The sequence below is a fragment of the Otolemur garnettii genome, unplaced genomic scaffold (genome assembly GCF_000181295.1).
Source record: "Otolemur garnettii isolate 467f Iridium unplaced genomic scaffold, OtoGar3 scaffold00189, whole genome shotgun sequence".
NCBI lineage: Eukaryota > Metazoa > Chordata > Mammalia > Primates > Galagidae > Otolemur > Otolemur garnettii.
Genome location: NW_003852584.1, coordinates 1,564,983 through 1,572,807, shown reverse-complemented (window position 1 = coordinate 1,572,807; position 7,825 = coordinate 1,564,983).

The window sequence follows — 7,825 nt, the reverse complement described above, 5'->3', positions numbered from 1 at the left end:
AACGCCCGGCTATTTTTTGGTTGCAGCCATTGTTGTTTGGTGGGCCTGGGCTGGATTTGAACCCACCACCTTAGGTATGTGGCTGGCACCTTAGCCACTTGAGCCACAGGCACTGAGCCTGGTTAGTTTCTACAAATTTGTCCTAGCAATATGAAAGTGTGGGAAAGATAGGCCAGGCGAGGTGGCTCACGCCTGTAATCCTAGCACTCTGGGAGGCCAAGGTGGGTGGATAGCCTGAGCTCAGAGTTCCAGACCAGCTTTAGCTGGAGGGAAACCCTGTTGCTAAAAAAATAGCTGAGTATTGTGGTGGGTGCCAGTAATACCAGCTACTTGGGAGGCTAAGGCAAGAAAATTGCTGAAGCTGAAGAGTTTGAGGTTGCTGTGAGCTGTGACACCAGAGCACTCTACCAAGGGCAACAGAGTGAGACTGTTTCAGAAAAAAAAGTGTGGGAAAGACAATCTTTAGAATCGACACACGTGTAGAAATGGTACATCACAGGGAATATAGAGAAGGCAAGCTGTCAAGATTACAGAGAGGTAAGAAGGGAGCTTGTCTTGTTTCTCTTCCTTTGAGATAACTAAGTCATCTCTGTTTGGCATGTTTTATAAAAGTAGGTAAAAGGAGAAGAGGTGGAGCTTTCGAATTTTATTTCCTTGCATTTTTAATAATAATTCGAAAGAAAGTTGTTTGCACTTAGAACCAACATGACAATCCTAATTGGAAAACAAAATTAAACCTCTTCTCAAGTACCTACTTTAAAAATTATGGAATATGGCTTGGTGCCTGTGGCTCAAGCAACTTAGGCGCCAGCCACATATACCTGAGTTAGTGGCTTTGAATCCAGCCCAGGTCCGCCAAATAACAATGATAGCTGCAATCAAAAAATAGACAGGTGTTGTGGTGGGTGCTTGTGGTCCCAGCTGCTTGAGAGGTGGAGGCAGGAGGATCACTTGAGCCCAGGAGTTGGAGGTTGCTGTGACCTGGGATGCCACAGCACTCTACCTAGGGTGACAGCTTGAGGCTCTGTCTCCAAAAAAAAAAAAAAAATTATGGAATATTCATAAACCAGAATATTACTCAGCAGTAAAAAAGAAAACTACTGATATGGCATGATTAATCACGAAAATGTAATGTTAAAGAAGACAGACAAAATTGAAGTGAAATTGAAGAGGTGGTTGGCTCAGTGCCTGTAGAACAGTGGTTATGGTGCCAGCGATATACAGAGGCTGGCAGGTTTGAGCCCAGCCCAGGTCAGCTGAACAACAATGACAGCTACAACAAAAAAAATAGGTAGGTGTTGTGGTGGGCGCCTGTAGTCCCAGCTGCCTGGGAGGCTGAGGCAAGAGAATCACTTGAGCCCAGGAGTTTGTGGTTGCTGTGAGCTGTGATACCACAGACTCTGTCTCAACAACAAAAAAGAGGTTGTTGCTATGATGAAGCTACTGCACTCTAGCTTGGACAACAGAATGAGACCTTGCTCCCTTCCCCCAAAAGAAAAGAAAGAAAAATCAAATATTGGCAATAGGATGAGTTAAGAAAATGTGCAGCTAGTCTTGGTGCCTATAGCTCAGCAGCTAGGGTGCCAGCCACATACACTGGAGCTAGTGGGTTCATACCCAGCCCAGGCCTGCCAAACAACACTGACAAGTACAGTAACGACAACAAAACAAATGGGCACTGTAGTCCCAGCTACTTGGGAGGCTGAGTCAAGAGAATTGCTTGAGCCCAGGAGTTGGAGTTTGCTGTGAGCTGTGATGCTACTGCACTCTACCAAGGGCAACAGAATGAGACTCTGTCTCAAAAAAAAAAAAAAAAGAAAAGAGTATGTGCAGCTGTAATTAAATGTAATCCAATGAACATGTCATGTGATTTATGTAGAATTCAAAAGTAGGCAAAGCTAATATATGGCAAAACATTACCTTGGTAGATTGGAATGGTGCAGAAGAGAAATTCTAGGGGTAGTGGAAATGTTCTTTATGTTGATGGGGATATTGACACTCACTGTTGTATACATTTGACAAACTCATTGTAAACTTAAGATCTGTACATTTCACTGTATTCCAACTTTAATAAAAAATTCCTTTGTTATACAACTTCTGTTTGCTGGAATTTTTTTTGAGTGTCTTATTTTGTTGCCCTTATTGGAGTGCCCTAGATCACAGCAACCTCAAACTCTTAGGGTTAATTGATTCTCTTGTCTAAAGTCTCTCAAATAGTTGGGACTACAGGAGTCCGCCACAACACCGGGCTATTTTTTGAGACAGGTCTTAGGGTCTCACTCTTGCTAAGGCTGATCTATTTTTTTTGAAACAGAGTCTCACTTTGTCACCCCTGGTAGAGTTCCGTGGCCTCATAACTCACAGCAACCTCAGACTCCTGGGCTCAAGTGATTCTCTTGCCTCAGCCTTCCAAGTAGCTGGGCCTACAGGCGCCTGTCATGATGCCCTGCTGTTTTTAGAGGTGGGGTCTCTCTCTGGCTCAGGCTGGTCTGCAACTCTTGAGCTCAGGCAATCCTCCTGCCTCAGCCTACCAGAGTGCTGGGATTATAGACGTGAGCCACCTTGCTTGGCCAAGGAATTTCTTTATAAATTGTAATTACACCTAAGATTCTAATTCTTTCAAGATTTATTTCTTTTTTTTTTGCAGTTTTTGGCTGGGCCTGGGTTTGAACCCGCCACCTCCAGCATATGGGGCCAGTGCCCTACCCCTTTGAGCCACAGGTGCCACCAAGATTTCTTTCTTATCCTAAAATTTAGTGTTTGCCAGGGAACTAATAAAGGTAGTGATGTAGATTGTTTTTAAGCATCTTGTACACAAAAGAAGGTGGATACATTTTCTAGGACCTGTTTTTTGACATGGCCAATGAGGCTAAACTTAAGATCCTTTTAAATTTGGAAAGCTTTAAACTTCTATTATTATTTGGTCCTTATTGTAGACTAAGATAACCCTTCACTTCAATTTACAGTTTCCAAAGTATTGATGCAGTTTTTCTGCTTTAGGGTGCATTGATAGCTTTGGTTGAATATGACATTCATACAAAAATAAAAACATTTAAATGTCAAAAAAATAGATGCATTGATAGAAAGCCTCTGAAATTGGTTCCATTTGTCAGAAAGCATAAAATCCTCTATTAATAGTCTAACATCCACTGCAGTACAGTGCCTATATGTGGTGCCCAAAGACCTTTAAAACAACTGTTCTTTGAACAAAGGACATAAAGTACATGTTTGATGTAGTGTTGGGGACCTAGTTCGTAAGAGTAGAAAGTGTGGTTAATTCTTGGGAAGTGTCCCCAAAGCCACTTACTTACTTAGAACTTGAGTAGCAGGAACCCTTTAACAGCAAGCTTGCTCCCAAGTTTTGTCCTATTCTAGAGACTGACTAGCACAACTTCTTGATGATTCTTTTCACGTAGGCAGTTTAAGCAGGAACTCAGTTCTATCTCACTGAATGAGGAGACTGTATGGCTGCCATTGAATTAACTACTGTGTTTATCATTAATTTCTTCTTGCCCTTGCACATTAAATCCCTTATGTGACAAAGCTTATGAGATTCACCTAACATATCTAGTGGCAGATAGATAACCTGAAACAAAACACCCAATACAAGAATAAAGGATTGTACGGAAAACAGCCTGGCTGCTTACAATACAAAAATTACAGACAAATCCTTCAAAAGGGAAGATGACAACATTTATTGTTATTACAAAAGCAGATTTAACTTTAGTCATTTGAATAATTAATTGCAAGAGCAGACTAAGGGCTTAATCCTCACACAGGCACCAAGTCAGGCACTGTAGGTAGCTACAAATCATAAGGGAAGGTTTTTTTTTGTTTTTTTTTTTTAACCTAGAACACTTTTCCATGCTTTAGGCTAAAACACCCAGCAAACCTAATCAGTTCCCTTTAGTCCTTTTTTTTTTTAATGAGATCTAGGTATTAACCTGCTGTTTAGTGAAAACTAGTCACTAAATCCTAGTCTGAGAGATATCCACATTTCCCTTAGAACATAAACTAGGTAAGAGGTGTATACATTTCTGAGCGCCCAGTCTGAGTCCTTACAATGCAAACCTTGCAGACTCAGACCTGTTTTCACTTCCTGCATGTGGAGGAAATGGAGGTGAGGACAATCACCTGAGAAGCGGAGAGCTCAGGCTCCTGCACACTCTTTCCCGGCAGCAGGAAAAGGAGGTAGCAAGGACTTGGGCTGACATGTGAAGCACTAAGCTAATGTGCCCAGCTGAGGGGAGCCTTGGGAAGCACAAAATGTCACTCCATCTGTGTGTCCACAAACCTGAGGTTTCCACATTGTTTTAATGGGAACAGAGGCAAATGTGACCAGGCAGAAAAGACAATTATCATTCCCAGTGTTGCTTGAGAAATCCTGGTGTTTTCTGCCTAATCAGATGTAGTGCCAACCTGCTTTTCCCTTATACTGGAGAACAGAAAGGTTTTCATCTTCACTCCTCCAGGTCCTTATAATAGTCCTTAGCCAGCATATTACCATTTCAAGGAAGCATAGGGTTAGAGGTATGTGAAAAGTCTATTTACTGAAGGGAAGACTCAGTAAGTTCTAGGATATTGGTAATCAAAAATATCCTAGAACTCAAATCAGCAAAAGTTGAACCAAATCTACCCTATCTGAATCATGGCAGTAAATTGGTTCAATTACTACTAGGAAATAAAACCACTTTCTATTCCATTTACTGTGAAATCTAATGTAACCAACCAACTTGTTATATTTAAATCTAGTATGTCTTTTGAGTTGTGCATTCAAAATTACACTTGTTTAACAAGTTACTGTCATGGCAAGATTTCTAAAGAAACAAACAAGATCATAAATGTATTAGACAGATACCATAATGATTAGATCTGCTAGAATCAATGAAAAAGTTAGCTAGAAGAAATAAAAGCCGTATTATTTGGAGACAGATAATTGTCTCCCAAATCCAGTTGATTGCTGTCTACTTTACATGTCTGTGAGAGGATTAATGGCATAGTTTGTTCTGATAAGGTAGGCCAACATTGAATATAACATTTAGTCATCCTATAATCAGCTGTAGTACTAAAACCAGAATTTTCACAAAGGGTTTAAAGGTTGGAAGTTGCCTGATGTTAAGAGCTGTAGTCAAAACTGCGTATTTGTCCCTTGACTACCTTAAATCCCTCCTCAAAGCACTGACACTATCATCCCGGGAAGTAGCAGCCCAAGAAGGAGTCCGTGCCAGTAAGGAGAGCTGCTGAAGGTGCTGTCCCATATAACAGTCATCAAAGATCAAGGAGTTATTACAGTTATAACTAGTGTTCTTGAAGACCACCAGGGGAGTTTAGGTGATTTTTTTTTTTCCCCAAAGTTCATCTTGGGAGCAGTTTTTCACCTTAGATTCAAATCTTCCTTGGGTTACAAAAATGCATCTGATTGCAAGTCTGGCCCAAAATACTTGGAGTGCTTCAGCTGCAAAGATGCCAGTAATTGTTCAGCTACATCACAGTTCAAAGTCTCAGATTGTAAAAGCAGTTCTTGTAGTCGTGTAACCAGCAGACAAGTAGGAGTTAACTCTTGTTTCAGTGAACAACCTGTACTTTGCAGTAGAAGTTTTTATATTCAATTACCATAGTCCAAGATTTCTAATTTGAAACAAAATAGACATGGGTTTAATTACTCAAGAATACTTTACTATTTGTCCTTAATGACAATATACACTCAGTCCAACCCTTTTAGTTTGATTTTACATAGATTTTCACTGGATAAATTCATTTTGTAAATTAAAAACAAATAAATGCTATATTTTCCCTTTTCCCACAGTAAGAAATAAGGGATTAATATGGCAATTACATTAGTTTATTTCAGTGACATTTCTTAAATTCACTTTATTAATTTAAAAAACTATTAAATAACCTAGCATGAAAGCTTTACAAAGAACATTATTGTGAAAGATGCAAAGAAAATCATGATTATAACATTTATATAGAGAAAAAACATTTAGCTTTGTAATATGCTAAATATGTAGTCAACTAGTCTATTTTTGCATTGTCGAGAATATAAACATTTGCACTTGAAGACAGAATAACAGCATAGGAACTTCTATTGCTCTTTAAAGGTCAGACATCTCCCATGCTGCCAGTTCACTTTAGACATTTTTTTCCTTATCCAAATGAGAACCAGTGTAACTGGGAGTTTAAAATATATCACATTTAAGTGGAACACTTCTCAAAGAATTTTAAAGCCCATAAAATGTATGATGTTGGTTAACTCTAACATTGGAATTTCCTCTTAATCACCTAATTTTGTAAATGTGCAAGAATCAATGTGATTTTTATAATTTTGTATTTTTATTATTTGTTATTTTTTAAGAGATAGGCCCTTCACAGTTGATATCTAAGTTGTTTTACTTAAGAGCATTGGCAACATGCACATAATATTCTTATCAGGCAAATATTTTAATAGCAAACATAACTGCTTTTTAACAATGTGCTCAGTTTAAAAGGGGGATATCTACCTTTGGAAATACTTTGTGACTCTTGAACTTTTAAATATTTATTGAGATCCAAGCAGTTGCTAGTATTTATTCTTATTAACATGGAAGCACAAAAGAAAATATGTTCTGATTAATGCTCCCATGTCTCCCAGAAAAATAAAAGCCCAGATATTTGCAGACATAATAGAATTTATTTAAATTCCATGCAATCTCATAGCCATGAGTATAGTTATAAGAAACTGCAGGACAATAGCTTTGCTCTGTCCATGAGATGTAGCCTCATTCATGAAGTGAGTGGGAATTCCATAGGGAAGAAAACACTACTAGATCAAGTTTTATGTTTTGTAACTGAAAATACAGTCTGACTAGGCTTTTTTTTTCCTGAGAAGCAAGATTACAGGGAAGAGATCTGTCATTAAATATACAACTACAAAGTATCTTATGGAGAGATAAATCACAATCTAAAAGAAGCCAAGTCTTTTGATAAATGGCAACACTACTTAAACCCAGAAATTGTCCCTTCCAGTTCTTTTATTCTCATGAAAAAATTTAAAGTCATGATAGTTGTAGCAGAAAGTTATCCTTCAATCTAAAAACCACCACAGTGCTATGCTGTGGTTCAACCACATCACGGTTAGCAAATTTGAGCTTTATGCTCAAGAAAAATGTAATTTACTTAACTGAGATTAAATGTATACTGTGCTTGATTCTATTTATCACTGGTGGTTTTATTTTGTGCAGATTCTGATGATTTTAAATATGTGTTCCTTTAATTGCTGGATGGACATTTAGCTTTAGCCAGCAAGGATCATCCAACCTTTAAAGTTACTGATAGAAGAGTAAACTGAGTAAGTTGTAGAACTGGCGCTTGTAATGAATACAGTTTTCATAGGAGATACATGCAGCTCTTATAAATACTAAAAGAGGCATTTTCGCCTGGTCTCAACATGCTTTCTTTATTGTCAATTCCACTAATTTAATGAGTTAATAGAATTTTCCGTAGGGGTACAATTTTAAGCTTTACTTACAAAAGCTACGGTATGCTGTGTGTTTTTATTTTACAACTTAACTGTGTTTAAGAAATCATGTTAAAATATAAATTAGCAGAAAATAACTAATAGACCTAGTAAAGCAGTGTCATGGTTGCATAAAGGGATTTAACTGTATGTATGCATTAACCATCAAAAGAAGGGTCAAACTAATCCTTTCCTTTAATACAAACTTGAACATTGGTTGTAAATGCCTCATTTAAAGTAGTGGATAGGGAAAGAGTTTAGAAAAGTCCAAGTAATAAAATGTAGTCAGTTACTTGGGAAATTTAAAAAGCTAATGCAACACTGTTACAT